Here is an 18,595-nt window from a genome sequence, read left to right as displayed (position 1 = left end):
AATAATAGTAGTAATAATAAATATATAATAATAATAAATATACAATAATAATAGTAATAGTAAATAAAAAATAAATATAATAATAATAATAATAATAATAATAACAACAACAACAACAACAGCAATAATAATAATAATAATTTTTCTTATATATAAATGAAGGATTGGTGTAGCCACAAAAAGACAAATTAGTGGTACACCAATCCTAATATTATGGGTCACTAAAATTACCGAAATATCCTTGGTAATCACCCCAACCTCCACTTATATATAGTAGTAAAATAAAGTAATAATAATATAATCATAATAATAGTAAAAATAATAATAATAATAATAATTTCTCTTATATATAAATGAAGATTGGTGTATAAATTAGTGGTAGACCAATCCTTCAAAAAATAATAATAATAATTGTTATAAATGTATTTACATTATAGTGAATGTCTATCAAGATCTATCAAGATCTACTTTGATATCTATTAGGATTTGAAGCATCCGTCTTTTACTCAGACTAGGAGTAAATTACTGTGTTCATTATATTTACAATCTCATGATCTCTCATCCCTTAAGAGAAGAAATAAGAATTACTCTCTCTATTCTCTCTACTCTTCTTCTTTATTCTTTCTTGTTTTATAACACGTTATCAACACGAGTCTTTATCATATTAGGTCTAGACTACTAAATAGTATGTCTTGGAGATTGACGAAGCTAATGTTCTGGAGGTTGCTTATAGTTTTTTTATTAATTACTACAATATTTTCTTTACCTTCATAGTCAACAGCGGACAAGATCAATGAACCAGCTTGAGGGATTTAACTTGTAGTATATATGTTGTGACTTTTCTTAGATAGGTAATCCATTTTTTTAAATATTATATTACTTGATGTCTAAGTAGTTAGCAAACTCTTTAAATAACACTAAATGTCACAATAGTGTAACAAGGTAAGATTATAAATCTAAAGGATTTCAAGGTTAGTAATTCCTTATGTTATTTGTCTTTTGCTACTAATGATATAATTATTGTTGTCTTTTGCTATTAATGATATAATTATTGTTGGATTTGAGGAAAAATAATTGGTTTGGAACCATTTATGTTTTAAATTTCTTCCTCAAGAACAATATTATCAAAAGGGACGATAATATGTTGGGTTCAAGTCCTATCGATTTATGCCTAAGACGCCTTTATATGGATAAGACGTTGAGTTTGAATCTCAATGCACCATATTGATATATTATGATAGCTAAGGCAAAATAATGGGTATTTGATGAAAAGTCATGAAATTCGACCCATTGAATATGCTCAATTCCATGAAGTGAATGTGGTAGCAATAGATGATAAGTCTAAAATATGACAACTTACTCCATTCTTGAGGTGTATGTGGTAGCAGTGCATAATATATCTGAAAGAAGACAAGTGATTGAATGCACGAATATACGCGTGGAGGGACAATATGATAATGATCATCAAAAGTGATGATATTTTCACACGCATATATGATTATAAGATATGCCAGAGAAAAATTCTCTAGATTATATGTATGCCTCGATTTACTTTTGAAGTAGCGAAATCTTGAAAGAGGTTATAAGTTATCATAATGTGATAGACTTAAGGCTATATTCCATTCCTGGGGAATGAAAAACTTATTAATGCAAACGTGCACTTGATTGTGATTGTATCACAACTCACCTCCGAAAGAAGTTTAATAATTTTGAAATCTACTTCTGAAGTAGTAAATCTGAAATTTATTCATGCAATAGTAAATCTAAAATTTACTAAAGAAAAAGTACATGTCATGGTAAACTTGGAGTTTTACTAGAATAAAAGTTCATAAGTTGACATGAACGATTGCAATATCCCGAAGATGTGCATACTGAGTATTGAACATATATTGAAGAATTAGAAAATTCTTAATGAACTTTAATGTTGCTTGTTCTCATGATAAGTTGATCGGACCAACTAATTTTGGAATTGGATCTCTCAATAACTGAAAATAATAAAAGGTGAATAAGGGCCCGTTCACCTATCATGTAATATGTTGAAAAGATGCAACAATAAGATGATCACATTTACATTCACGGTCAACCTACGTTTGACATTCATAAAGTTGCTTGCTCAATAAAATTGAGTTAAGAACATAATTTTCATATTGTGCAATCAAGAAAGTTAGCTTGATGATGATGGTTTGGCATTAAATGCCTTCGATAAATAGTTAAACCTTTATTAATGAGAACAAAACTTCATGTATTGGTATTTGTATGCATTAGAGAAATAAATTATGATTATTTCTTTCCTCTCAATTGGTTCAAGGTCGGGAACCAATTATTCCATCTAATAATTTTGATGTACGGTATACGATTAATGAATATACCATAATGCACAAAGATGGATTCCTCAAAGAAGTAGAGGATGTATGTTAGTTTTCCTAACATAAAGGAGAGATTATAAGCGCTATGAAATATTTTAGGAATTATCACCAGATCCTCATCCAAAAGATAATTCAAGTCAAATGCCGAAAACATCTCATATTAAGCGCAAGTGCTCTTATTTTGTATTCCTAAAGGACAAAGTCTATGAATGCGTGAAGCGTGGTAGACTAATCGGTTCCAAATGAAATAGTCCTTGAAAAATAAGGAGCAAATAATCATAATAAGAAGGCAATGAGCTCTTGAAGAGCCTACGACATAATACTTCATGAAACCTTATGAAAGGTTCATGTACCTGAAAATAATGAAGTGATGAGATCTCAAAATGTTATGTCGCATTGTGAACCCATACTAAATGATATATCATCAATATCTTTGACACAATATTGGCGCACTATTGTGAAAGATTACGAGGATCTTAATTCTATGTTAATTTAGCATGCTAATGTAGAAACATTTATCAAGTGACATGAAAGGATGCATCTTGGTAAGTATTAAACTTATTTGATTTGCAGTCCAGATATTTGAAGATGTCACTCATGAAATGTTGAATATTGTCACTTGACAAAACTTATGTGAAAAACTTTTAAGGATTCAAAATGCTTGAAGCATATAAAAGTTTCTGGGAAACTTATTTATAATCCTTATATTGTATAAGCTTATTGCTTGAACATCATTGGAACTTTTAGAGAGTTTTCAAAGCAATAGATTATTTGCTGAAATTCAAAATATATCGAATTAGATTGGTTATGAAGTATCATATCTTAGTGCAATTGTTGCACTCATGTACCTTGCAAATACTACAAGGCCTATAGCTTTTTCAGTTAATTTGTTAGCAAGGTATATTTCTGCTCCTACTATGAGACATCAAAATGGGATAAAACACATGAGCTTGTTTTATTCTAAAGATTGCAGTCCCGATCTTATTGGTCATTCTGATGTTGGGTACTTATCTGACCCGCATAAAGCTCGGTCTCAAATAGGCTATGTGTTTATATGTGGTGGTACTGCCATATCTTAGAGATATACAAAGCAGTCTATCGTAGCCACTTCATCGAATCATGCTGAGATAATAGCTATTCTTGAAGCAAGCCGAGAATGTTATGGTTGAGGTCCATGATACATCTCATTCGAGAAAAATGTGGTGTGAAATATGACAATCTACCCACAATTTTATACAGAGATAATTTAGCATACATAGCACATCTTAAAGGAGGATTTATAAATGGAGATAGAGGGAAGCACATTTTGCCAAAGCTTTTCTACATACATGAGCTATAAAAGAATGATGATATTAACGTGCAACAGATTCGTTCAACTGATAATGTGACTGATTTATTCACCAAATCTTCTCCAATTGCAGCTTTCAAGAAGATGCTGCACAAGATCGAGATGCAAAGGTCAAGGATGTTCTCATTATGGGGAGTTAATACGTGTTGTACTCTTTTTCCCTTACTAGGTTTTGTCCCACTGGGTTTCCCTTGTAAGGTTTTTAATGAGGCATCCAAAATGCGTATTATTAGAGATGTGTACTTTTTTTCCTTCACTAGATTTTTTTCCTACTGGATTTTTTCTAGTAAGGTTTTAACGAGACACATTATCTACCAATTAGACATTCAAGGGGGAGTGTTATAAATGTATTTAAATTATAGTGAATGTCTATCAAGATCTACCTTGATATCTATTAGGATATGAAACATCCGTCTTTTACTCAGACTAGGAGTAAATTTCCCCTATAAATAGAGGGGTTTTGTTCATTGTATTTATAATCCCATGATCTCTCATCCCTCAAGAGAAGGAATAAGAATTATTATCTCTATTTTCTCTACTCTTTTTCTTTATTCTTTCTTGTTTTATAACAACAACAACAACAACAACAACAACAATATAATAATAATAATAATAATAATAATAATTTTCTCTTATATATAAATAAAGCTTGGTGTAGCCACAAAAAGATAAATTAGTGGTAGACCAATCCTTCAATTAAAGAAATAATAGTTATAAATTGTTTTCAATTTTCATTAGACCAATCGAGCCAGGAGTCCTAAATCCGGGGCTCGAAACAAACTAGTAGCGCTACCTTACGACCTAAAGCAACTTTTGGATATCTTTGCCACTACAGTAGAAGTAATGTTTTCAAATTTAGCAATATATATATATACTAGATATTAAAGGTCCCGTGCAATATATGTTATTTTTTAATCTTAATTTATGTGACATAAATATAATTTAGATGATTAATTATTAAAATAATTTTAATTTTTAATTATTGTGATTTATAATATTGTTTCTTCTATTTTAATTTAAGTGACACTGATATAATTTCAAAAGTCAACTTATGTGGCACTAATATAATTTCTATAGTCTATCAAATATTTTATGTTGACATATTGTTTTGTGTCTATTTCATGAAATATTATTAATTTTTTAATGCGATCATAATAATTAATTACGGGTGATAAAATAAAATCACGATTGAAGCAGCGAGGAACTCATGTCTTAAATGACTTACAATAACTAATTAGAAGTGATATAATAAAATTACTACAAAAAATACTTGTGAAAAAAAATCATAAATGGGTCTCATATAAGACGTTAAGTTAATTTAAAAAATCAAAAGTTAATTTATTATTTTTTCTAAATTTTATATTTTTATTAAATATTATAAATATTTTAATATTTGAATAACCTATAGTAATTAATTTGGAGTAATATAGTAAAATTACGATTGAAGCAGCTGAAGCAGGCAACAAAAGTAGACATGTCGATTATTTTATATTTTTATTTAATATTGCAAACTTTTTAATACTTAAATAACTTACACTCCCTCCGTTTCAAAGAGAATGACATATTTTCCTTTTTAGTCCTTTTTAAAAAGAATGACCCTTTTTTTTTTTTTTACAATACTTTAATTTCAACTTTCCGCGTGACATATTTAGGACCACAAGATTAAAGGGCATTTTAGTACATTTGATACAACTTTCATTTAAGGCCACAATTCAAAAGTATTCTTTATTTTCTTAAACTTTGTGTCAAGTCAAACTACGCCATTTTTTTTAAACGGAGGAATTAATAATTAATTAGGAAAATAATATTGTAAAATTACGATTGAAGTAGCTGAAGCAAGCAGCACAAACAAAAATGTCGAAGACGTGCCTGCTTATTGCCACTTATAGTAATATATATGTATATATATATATATATATACATATATATATATATATACATATATATAGTTTTTATCATATTTACTATATATAAATTTTCAATGAAGAATATTCAACTGAACTTTCATTATATATATAAGCTAGCCCTGTCTTGCTCGCTGTAATTAGGGTGTGCAAAAATCGAACCGACCGATAAACCAAACCGATAAAAATATTATTGGTTTATTGTTATTGGGTTATTGGGTCAATGATTTTTTAATGGTTTTATAAAAATAATTTATTGGGTTATTGGTTCGGTTTGATTTTTTCTTATTGGGTTATTAGGTAAACCGATAATCTAATAAGAATATATATATATATATATATGACTTATTATAAATTTCTCTTTAATCTCTACAAATTAACAAACCTATTATTTCAATTATACACTCTTAATTTCTCCTAATAACATTTAGTTCAAACTTAAAGATTCTTGTAAATTAAAACAAATTATGTAGGATTTTTGTTTGCAACTAAGATTCGATTTTTTTTCATGTTAGTTACTACTATTTCTATTTTATGAGTATTTTCTCATCGGTTAAACCGAAAATCGAACCATTAAGGACTAAAAATCGATAAACCGAAAATCGATAAAAAATATCTTATTGGTTTGGTTATTGATTTAGCATATTTAAAAATTAAAAATTGATAAATCGAACCGATAATATGTAAAATCGAACCGAACTGACCAATGTACAACCCTAGCTGTAATGTTGGAGATAAATGTTACTAGCATTTTTTCATTCTTGTGCTGTTGGCAAATATGAATGTTGAACTGAGGATTTGGCTCCCCTTTCTCCAGTTTGTCCGGTGCCTTTTAAGCAACAAATAATTCTTCAACACTTCATATAATCTGAACTTTGGAGGCTCCTTCATGTTTAATACTATATATTTACGCCAAAATAGCTTACCTCAAACAACTTGATTTGTGCAAATTCCCTCTATACCTATGACAAAAATGAACTACTTATTTGTGCATAGGATATTATATCATAGGGAAAAGATCTTTTCCTGAACTTGTCCGCTCAATTTACTTTACCACTTAAACTAAATTTTCATTTATTTAACCCCTTAATATTTAGTGTATTAATTTCACCTCTTAATATATAATGCCACTCTCACAATTCAGAGTGTGTCACACTCGTCCACACATCAGCACCACGTCAATGCCACATTAGAGCAACGCAAGAAAAATATTTATTAAATATATATACATATTTTATATATATATATATAATATTTTTAAATATATATAAAATATTTTTAAATATTTTAAATAAAGAAAATACAACCCCCACCCATTCTTTCTTTCTCTCGGCACCTCCCATCCACCCCCACGCCCGCAAACAGAACGTCCACCCCTTGCCCTGCAAAAACAGACGAGAACAAATGTGAATATATGAATTCAAAGTTCAATATGAAAAGTAGAATTCACCTAATTGAACATAGTCTGAAAATAGTCAAATCTAGCTTTCTTAGTAGCTGTTTGGCCATGAAAACTAGAATTTTCTGCGTTAGAGTTGAAGTTGGAGTTGGAGTTGTGTTTGTCCATGTCTTTTTTGAAATTTTTTTTTTACTTTTGAAAAAAACTTTTTTAAATATGATTTTATGCCCTAACTTTTACAAACTATCAAAATCACCCAACTAAAATTTACCTACTAATGAAAAAAGAACACAATTAGCCACTATTGTAAAAATAATTACATATACATGGCCATATTTAATGAATTTCAATTATGATATATATAATATTTACATTAATAGCCGTTTTCTCATATTTAAAAATTTTAAATATGGATGTTATATTAACAGATCACTACTTCCTATTTTTTAGTTAACAAATATTATCTTTCAAACAAATTTATTTTTTTAGAAATTTATTTAATTTATTTCCTTCATTTTTCGTTCCTAAAAAATAGAAAATGATGAGTTGTTAAATTTTAGGATGCCGTTAATTTATTTCTTTAATTTTCTTATACATGAAAGATTTTACCGTATGTGGATAAATTATTTCTATATAAAACATGCTTTGCATGTTTATGGTATATTATATCATCTACCATAAATATATAAATATGCTTAGTATGTTCTTTATACTTTGTATTTTTATATATATATGTGTATATGGTATAAACTTCATATATAACATACTTTGTATATTTATATTATAAATATGCTTAGTATGTTTCTTAATACTTTGTATATTTATATATGTATATATGGTATATCCATGATATAAACTTTATATATAACATACGTTGTATATTTCTATTATAAATATAATACTTTATATATTTATGGGTATCAATATAATACTTTATATATTTATGGGTATAAATATAAATTAGTAGTAAAATAATGTGTTAAATAAGGGAGAAAATTAAATAAGAGATAAAAATAATGATGAGAGAGAAAAAGATATATATATTAATTAGGATAGTATTAAGTTTGAAATTATAATTATTTTTTTCTTTAAAACTGTTATATACGTAATATTGAAAAAGTAATGTTATAAGGAGATCTTTATGTAAAAATTTAAAAGATTGAGGTTATATGTAATAATAATAAAAGTTGAAATTGGAGTTAAAAAATTGTGAAAACAACAAAAACCTATTTTCCCTTTTCAGAAAAAAATTTTAAAATTATTTTTTTAATTTTCATGGCCAAACACCATAATTTCCAACTCCGAAAAAAAATTTCGGAAAAAAGAAAAAAATTTCCATCGCCAAACGGACCCTTAATTAACTAAATGTCACTGTTTTTGCTTCGGTGATGGATGGAAAATTTTGTGGCTTATTTTTTCCATGGAAAATCAAAAAACAAAACGTATGCAATAGGGGCAGAATATTTTGGGTTGAGATACAAAACATTTGCTCGCACGCGGGGATTTGCAATCCATAGGCGGAAGAAAATTAACCACCTTCAATTTAGACACAACAAACAAGCATATGTCTGAATGTTGATTAATTAGTGAAATTAATCTTGTACCTTGAATACAGGAGTAACTACTTCGTCTTTGAGATTAAATAGATCTGACAGGGAAAGTGATCGAGTAGTTTCTCCCTGTTTGAGGAAAGCAGCTCCATGATCCTCTAAGTCTTTCTCTATCTTTTCATACAATCTAGATCTGCTCCGCATTTGAGATAGACCATTCTTTTTCAATCATTAATTACTTATCAATTCAAGCAACAGAATAAGGTTTCTTTTCGTGCGCATATAACACCTAACAACCTGTGACTTTTAAAATGGTTTCTTAATATATTAGTTACCAAGATATTTTATTTTCTTCCAGATTATATGTAAAGGTTGAGATGGTGTTTAATGGAGGAAAAATTTTAATTTAATATCTCCGTAATTGTTATTTGGTGGTGTTAATGGAGGAAAAAAATTTGAAGGAGTATTGGTGAAAAATGTGTTTGAGGTTGTTAACGGAGGAATTTGAGTGTTGTTGTTGTTGATTTTTTGGAGAAGAAAGAAGAAAAAGGAGTCCATTTTTTAAAAAATAAAATAAATTTTTACTATATTTTAAATATAATATTAGTGAAATTATTTTTTTTATAAGTACACGTGCCTTTTTTCCTTGAAAATGTCACATCAGCATTAGGGGTGAAAATAATACACTTTAAATATATTAAGAAGTGAATAAACAGAAGTAATAAAGTAAGTTGATGAGACAAATTCAGGAGGGAAATGATGTGTTTTCTCTATATTATATCTATAACAAAAGATGCATACAAGGAGTGAGGTGCTATGGAAGCATTCGCAGATAAGTAGTACTATTATTTATCATAAATGTTGTTTACAAATGGAGATGTTCAGAAAAGCATTAAATGTAATACATCTCGGTCTAGTAGTGTTATACCGATCTTCTTCGAGTAGAGTGTAGACAAAAAGAGACGGTTGTTCCAAAATTACAAAAGAAACTGAAGTTGCAAGACACATTGTTATGTAGCAAGTCGATATGCCATAACAATTTGCCCCATATATGTGCGTCGGATGAGTGAATTAGCCAGTCTAGCGAGAAAGTACCTGCAATTAGTGATTCGATTAGAATAGTTGGCTGGGATTAACCACAACATTATTGTTATTTAGAAATAAACATTGCACTTCATTTGGACTGCGTACACTTATCCTCTCCGGACCCCATTTGGTAGGAATATATTGTATATGTTGTTGTTGTTTTAATATTTGAAAAAGATATATTTAGATTAGCATTCCAAAATAAGTTATCTAGAAATATTCGTATTAGTTTTATGAGGAGTTGATATTTCTAATAATATTAGAAATATTATTTTCCATAATATCAAATAAATTCAAATATATACTAATTCTGTAATTTTAAACAGCATAATCTCTGATACCAATTGTACGGGGGTGCGGATAACTTGTGTGGTAAAATAGATCTATTATAAATACAATGGATCTATTCTTATTTGTGCGTGGATATTTCTTAACTTCTCTAAATATTTTTATTTTTATTTTTATTTTGAGTTTATTTATGCTAGTTTTATCGATATTCATATCTTGGGGGTGATTATATGGTAATTGATTAAATGCTTTACTATAATATTCTTTATTTTTTTCTCTTAGTTTTTGTAATTCTTCTATGTTATTTTGAAGGTATTCTAAATATTCTATATCCTTTGTTTCAAAATATCCAATTAGATTGTCTTTCATAAGTTTTTCTAATAATATTATTTCTTCCATATTTTCTCTCCAATATTTTAAATATTCATAGTCTATCATTTTATCCTGTAGTAATTGTAGATTTACAAATTTCTGTATAATAGTTTATCCTAATCATACTATAATATATATCTAATTCTAAATTTTCAATACTATTTATTATCTTGTGTTGTTCTTCTTGTAGTGAGTTTTTTAAATTATATAAACTATCATATGTATTTTTTTCTAAATTTTTTAGGGTTTCTTCTATCCATATTAATTTTTCTTTTAGATTCTCCCTTATTTTCTAATTCGGTTTCTATAAGTAATTTCTTTATTTAGATTATCTTGATTTTCTCTAGTTTTTTCTAATATATTCTAACATTTCTTAATTTGAATAATATCCATCTGAGTAATTATCTAGGTATAACTGTTCTGTCCAATTTATAGTTTCAATTTCATAGCCTAATAGCCATCTTGTTCCATGCTTTACTATGAATTTGTTTATTATTCTGTGTCTCGAGCCGGGGGTCTATCAGAAACAACCTTTCTACTTCTTTAGAGGTAGAGGTATGGACTGTGTACATCTTACCCTCCCCAGAACCCACTATGTGGGAATACACTGGGTTTGTTGTTGTTGTTGTAATATCATAGTCTAATACTTTTTCTAATATTATTCTCTTAATATCTATAATTTCTATATCTCTAAGTATATATAAGATTAATATTTTAAGACTATCTATCATTTAAAATTGGTTAAATACTTTATTATAATATTTTTTAGTTGTTTGTTTTAATCTCATTAATTCTTCTATATCTTTAGTCCTCATATATTCATCTAAATTTGTTTTCATTTGTTTTTCTGTTGATTATATATTTTTCATATCCATTTTTCAAAATTTTAAATATATATAATTTATCATGGTTGATATGTAGGTTTGGTATATAAGTATTTGTAAGAGTAGTTAGGCAAGTGTGGTATAATTTATTCTAGTCATAAAATATTTATCAAATATTTTTTCCAATATGATTTTTCTTATATCTACAATTTCTATATCCTTAAGTACATATAAAACAAGTATTTTAAATTTATCTACCATTGCATAAATAATTATCCATTTTTAATAAAATTGCTATTTTCAAAATATTCCTTTCAATCATGCTCATAACAAAATATAATCACTTTAGATTGTTATATACTAGATTATTCTTAAATAACATATTCATCGGTCACTATTAGCATGGTAATCTGGATACTTTTCCCTTAAACAACGTCTCTACTCTGGTTATTCCCCTATCACGGCTTTCTTGCCTTACCGGTTTCACCTTTAGGATGACATAGTTCTTAGAAATTTTTATCCTTTTCCACTTTGCTAATAAACTTCTTAACATGCTATTTTTTGAATAATTCTACTATAAAGCAACTAACATGAACTTATTTTATCATATTATGATTGTTAGGAATTTATGAATTTAGCTATTCATAATAGTAAATGAATATACCTGTTCTGGTAGGTTTGATAATTCTAAGCTTTGTTCCTCCATAGATTTTTCCATTGAAACATACCTGTTTTTTAAATAATCAAATTATTTATTGTAGACAAGAGAGAGATTTTTGCTTCAACGCATGAAGGCTTGCTTCTTTCTGCCTTCATTTATAAAGGATGATTTACATAGTTTTTCATACTAATGTTTTACATGTTCCTAAAAAATTTACACGTATCTATATACTATTCCTAGAAAAGACTAATCTTTTACATAAAGTCTTTAAAAAAGTCAAAAATTCTATAGTAGGCTAATAATGGTATCTACCTAACCTAGTAAAGACTAACTATACAATGTCTTTTACGTAAAAGAAATCAAAAGCTATACATGTTGAAAACTATAAGTCATATGTCTTTTTCATATCTTTTATGACTTTGATAACTTTTGTCTTCTTTTCTTTATCCGTAGTTGATTTTTCTTCGTTGTTGTTTCTATCGTATCTGCTGCTTTTTTATCTTCTTTCCAGTTGGCATGCTTATCTTCATTCTAGATGTACATCTGGGACAATATTATCTTCCCCAATACATCTCGAACATTGATGGTATGGATATTTGTGTCCAATTATCGTGCAATATCTTGTCAATAATCCGTCTGAAATAAATCCTCTCTTAATTGCCCTTGCAGTAGATTGTTTTTCTGGGTTAAGTAATGTCATTATCCATTGTCTAACATCTTCCATATCTGCTTGTCGTAGTTCTTTTGAATTTGAATAAATCATCTGATGGTCTCTTGAATAATAGCTCCATATTCAGTTTCCATTGGTATAATTGTTAGCTAGTTCTTGAATAATTGTAGCTAGTCCAATAAGTCGTTTGTTTGCATAAAAATTAGGTATCTCGATTCTGGGTTTCTCTGGCTGCTGCACAATATCTTCTGGTATAATCATATCCCTGGTTAATCCTATTTTTACAACTTGTATAATTGATTTTATCTCGTCGTATAATATCTTTACTGGTGCAGTATAACACTTTATATAAAATAGATTTCCTTTGGTTATTCTTTTATAGGTGTTGAATATTTTTTGTAATTCTTCCATAGCTGATAATTCTTCTCTATCTTGGGTGTATATGGTATTTAATAATCCATAATTAAAACAAGTTTTTATTAAGCTTGGGTTGGTTTTGGGTAGTGCAATTAGCTTGTTGTGACCTTATAATCTTTGAGTTATATAGTTTGTGTTGGGTTCTTTGATATCTGTAGCTATGCGGTTAAGGTTTAGAAAAGTTTGTACTCGATAGATATTTTCTATGTATTTTTGAGTTGTATAGTTATAAACTTTTTTATCTTATTCAGACTATCTCGATATGTGGTAATTTATGGGGTATGTTCAAGAGGTCTTTTTGTATTTTTTGTGTAAATGGTTTTTCAAATGTCTTATTTAAGTTTATATTCTGGTATCTTTGTCCGATAACTCCTTTGCTTGTACCTGCAATTGTAGATTGATAAACGTTATGGGTTTTACGAAGTGTCCCAACGTCTCCTTCTAGCTCTAGAATTTTAATGACTTCCGATCGACATAGCTCTACACACTGCTGAGTTAGCTGATTTATAGCTACAGACTTCAGTTTATCTTCATTAGTCTTTTGCTTTTCTATTTCATTACCCATACTGTCCACTTTCATTGAAAGCGTAGTTAAGAGTTTTGAATATCTTTTCTAAAGCGTCATCTTCTATTATATCAGTCTATATAGCTTTGTCTTGATATGTAATCTGCAATAGTGTTTTTGTTAGTACTAATTACTTCAATTGTAAATGTAAAATTTAATATATTCAATACTAGTCTCCGAATCGCTTTTGCTGTAACTGAATTTTGTATTTTCTTTGTTAGCCACCAACGTACTTGTATATTATCTGTTCGTACAATAAACTTGTTATATACAATATATGGCTCAAATGCTAATAAACATTTATATAATGAACATAATTCTTTCTATTTATTTCTCATTTTATTTCTGTTTCATTAAACGTTCCTGAATAATATCTACAATGATGTTCTATTTTTTCATTTTCATACCAATATTTAAGTACTCCTCTATAACTACATTCACTAGCATCTGCTTCTATTATATATTTAAATTTTCTATTTTTGTCTGAAAATTATAATTTTGGTAATTCTTTATAAAGTGTTTTTATTTTTTGGACTTATTTTTTATCCTTTTCGTTATAGTTATATTTTACATCCTTCTTAAATTTTTTCTGTAAAGACTTTAGATTTTCTGCTAATTTTGGTATATATTCCCTTACTTGGTTTAAAAATCCCAAAAATGATTGTAATTTCTTTTTTTTATATCTAATTCTTCTTTCAAATTTATTATTTTTTGTACTATATGTTGTTGCATTTTTACTCCACTTTTATCTATTGTATTCCTAAAAATTCTATCTGGTTTTCATAATTTCAGTTTTCTTTTCACTTAAATTTATTCCCGATTTTTCTATTATATCTGTAAATTATTCCAATAATATTAAATGTTCTTTTTTGTTTTTTGTATATAATAATATATCATCTATATATACTATACAATTAGGTAATTGTTTAAAATAACTATCCATAAAATGTTGATATCTACCTGGTGCATTTTTATATCCAAATGGTAGTACATTCCATTCATAAAATCTTTGTGGTTCCGTAAATGCGGTTAATTCCTTAAACTCTTCTTCTAACTTTAAATGGTAAAATCCTGATTTACAATCAAATTTACTAAAGTAATTATATCCTTGTATTTGTCTTATTTTTAATATTTTATTTGGTATTGGGTAATTGTATGTCATAGTTTTTGCATTTAAATTTCTATAATCAATAACCATTCTACTTTTTCGTCTTTTTTTTCACTATGTTTATTTACTATAAATGCTGGACTATTGTGTTTACTATTACTTTTTTGTATATATTATTTTTCTAATAATTCATCTATATGCTTTTTAAATTCTTTTAAATCGTCAAAATTATATGTTAATGGTTTTTGAGTTATTATGCTATTTTTATCTATTAATTCAATTTTTATAGTAGTTTTATTTTTTTTCCATCCTTTTAATGGATCTTCACTATTTAATTATTCTAATTTTTTCTTAATTATTTTTATCTTATTTATTGAAAATATAGTCATTTCCTTTTTATTTATTGAAAATACGACCAGTTCTATTGTATCTTCAGTATTTTTTATATTTTCTAATTTTTGTGTAATTTTTTCACTTTCTTCTATCTAATCAGTTTTCTTTCTTATTTTATTAGTAACTCTTTTTGCTCTTACTTTCTGTTTACATGGTGTTGTAAACCACCAATCCGTTCTAGTTATTATATGTGGGTATAATTTATCTAAAAATGGCATTCCTAAAAGTATATCTTTTGATGTTAGCTCATAATTATAGATTTCTTCTATTGTTAATATTTTTCCGTACTTGTGTTTTTACATTCTTAGCTTTATAAGTAATTAAACTTCCTTCGTTATTAAATCCTTTAACTATTATTGGTGTTTTTAATTTATCGCATTTACTTTCTGGTAAACAATTATATCTACATAAATTAACTTCTGCTCCTGTATCTATCATAGACGTATAATATCTACTGTAATACCCTTCTACTACTATCATCATTAATACATATATTTTCATATCATGTTAAAGTTCTTCTTAAGAATAATTTCTCTCTGTTATATGTTATAGATAATTGTGTATGCTCTATATTATATGATTTTACTTGTTCTAGCCATTTTATTCCTAATATCATGTCTGCTTTTTGCATTTCTTTCTTTATTTCAAATTCTATTTTTATTTTTCTAACTCCTATTGTTATTTCTTTTTTTGCTATATTTTTAGTGTTTTTTAAGCTTCTTGATAGATCTGGGCATATATTATTGTCAGATTTTATTTCCTCATTTTTTACTAGATATCTTGCTATATAATTTCCTTCTTGTCATGTATTTAAGAGTATTAAATATTCTTTTTCATTTATTGTTCTTGTTATGTAGTATTGGTTGAAATTAGTTGTTGAACTTGTTTCATAACTTGTTCTTTTTGATGAACTTGATGATTCTGGTTTTTCATAAGCTATTCTTTTTGTTGTACTTATTCTGTTATTTATTACTTCTAAATTTTCTTCTATATCTATGTCTCTATAACTATAATCATTATTATCAATTGTTTTTACAAATTGTTCGAAAGGACTTTCTATTTGTATTTTGTTAATTTTATTTTTTCTCGTTATTTTATGTTTTGTTGTTAATACATATAGATTCTTACATCTTGCCGTAAATATTTTACTTTCTGGGGTTAGTTCTATTCCTAATATTTTTCAATATAATACTAATGATTTATCTATATTTTTATCTGTTATTGCTATTGAATAATTCACACTTATTATAAATTTAAATGTTTGGTATATTAAATTTTCTTTTATGGCAGTTATTATACTTTTTTCTATAGGTTTTATAATTCTATCATCTGCTAGGTATAATTCTATTGGTGTATCTATTCCTTCTCTACAACATGCTTTTATCAATATCTCTGTTCCTCCAAGGTGTACATATTTTATTGAGTCTTTACTTTTTATATCGTTTATTTCTTTATTAATTATTCTTTTTGTTACTAGTGGTATACTAACTCTTCCTTTTACATATCAACAATATATTACATGTTCTTTTTGGCTTACTATGTAGTATTCTTGTTTTCTTCTACTAAATATGTTTTTTATTGTTGGTATTTTAAATATTTTTTCTACACTTAAATCTAATTCTTTTCCTTTTATTTCATCAAATATATGACTATCAAATATTATTTTTTGATTTGTTCCTTCTTCATTTAAATATTCTTCCTTTGTTATTATTTTTATATCTTCTTCAGTTATTTGGTTTATTCTTATATCTTCTTCAGTTATTTGGTTTATTCTTATATCTTCTTCAGTCATTTAATTCATCTAATTCACTATCTATTTCTTTATCTGTTTCATTCACTGAAATTTCATATATACTATCTTCACTTTCTAATTCGTAATCTATATAATCTATCTGCATATATTCTGTATTTTCTATTTTTATTTCTGATATTTGTTTATTTTTTGGGTTTTTAGGTAATTTTACAATCTCTAGCTAAATGTCCTAATTTTTCGCAACTATAACAAATACATTCTTTTATAGATTTCTTTTTCCTATATGGTCTTTTATGTTTATAATTTTTTACATAATATCTTTTTCTTGGTTTCTTATATTTATATTTTAATTTTTTGTATTTCTTATATTTCTTATGTCTTTTTCTTTTCTTGCAATATCTTTTTTCGCATCCAAATTGAGGTGCTATTTTATCTTTGCAACATGCTAAATTTCTTATTAATATTTTTTCCATTTTTATTTCTTCTCTATATTTTTATCATAGGTTTCTATACCATTGCTGTAGAAATTTTATTCTTGCTCCTAGAGTATCTACTATTTTTGCTTCATCCCAACTTTTTATTATTTTTGAACTAAATGGTTCAGGTAATTTACTAAAATATAATTTTCTTATTTCTTTACTTTCTTCTGTATTATATGTTCCTTTATAATAATATTCTTTAAATGCACAAGTATATTCATCTATGTAACACATATTACATATTGCTAATTTTAACATTAAATTCCTATTTGTATCTTTCTCTTCATTTTGTTCTTCTTCTGTTGTTGTCATGCTGCTAAATTCATTTTTTATAGCTATTTCATATTTTTTTAATAATTCTATGGGTTTTAATTTAGTTGTTGTTGTTGATGATGTTTCTTCTGTAGGTTTGTCAGTTCTTAATACCCTTTTACTATTTTCAGTTAGATTTGAAAATCATAATTTCACTGTTCCTATTAGTGTTCTTTCTATATATCCTGGTGCATCTGTTACATTTATATTATTATCTAATAATTGTTTTATCATATATCCTATCCATAATTGTATTATTTTTTCTGTATCTATTACACAATCTAAGTCTAAAAAGTTATAATTTTTATTAACTATTTGTTTTGGTGTCCATTTGTCATATTCATCCTTTAGATTATATCTTTTAAACTTATTCTTATAATATGTAGGTTTTCTTATTTCTGATGTTCTAGGTATTATATTTTCATCTTCTTTTTTATCAAGAGTATTTATTTCTGTGTTTCTATTTTCTAAGTTTTCTTCATTAATTACTTCTTGTTTTTCATTGATTTCTAAATTTTTTGTATTTGTTAAGATTTCTGTATATGTTCCACTATCTTCTGAATCATAATTATCTGTTTTTTCAACATCTATTGTATTTATTTCTAATTCCCTAGTTTCTATTTCTTTATTGTTTATTTCTAATTTTTCTTTAAATGGTTTTATCTCGTTTGATAATTTTTGTTCTTTATCTTTTTCTTCTTTTTCTTTCTGTTTTTTTCATACAAATCTTTTAGCATTTGTAGTTCTTTTTCTAATTCAGCAATCCTACTATTTTTAGTTTCTTCTATTTTTCGTATTTCTTCTGTAGTTTGTTGTTTTATTTTTTCTATTTTCTTTTTTCTATCTATTTCTTCATTTTCTTTATCTATTCTTACCATAACTGTCAATTTATCTTCTAATTTTAATTCTTCCTTTTCTAACATTAAATATAAATGTTCACCTATTTTCTTATACCTTCTTCCTAGATTAGAAACAAATATTCAGATTATCCATATCAGTAAACTCAGTTGTCAGCTTACCAGTAATACAGTTAATCTGTATTCCAGTAATAGTAAACTCAGATATCAGTAAATCCCTGTTATCAGTAGTCAGAACTCAGT

The sequence above is a fragment of the Capsicum annuum genome, chromosome 7 (genome assembly GCF_002878395.1).
Source record: "Capsicum annuum cultivar UCD-10X-F1 chromosome 7, UCD10Xv1.1, whole genome shotgun sequence".
In the NCBI taxonomy this organism is placed as follows: domain Eukaryota; kingdom Viridiplantae; phylum Streptophyta; class Magnoliopsida; order Solanales; family Solanaceae; genus Capsicum; species Capsicum annuum.
This window is presented reverse-complemented; position numbering follows the sequence as displayed.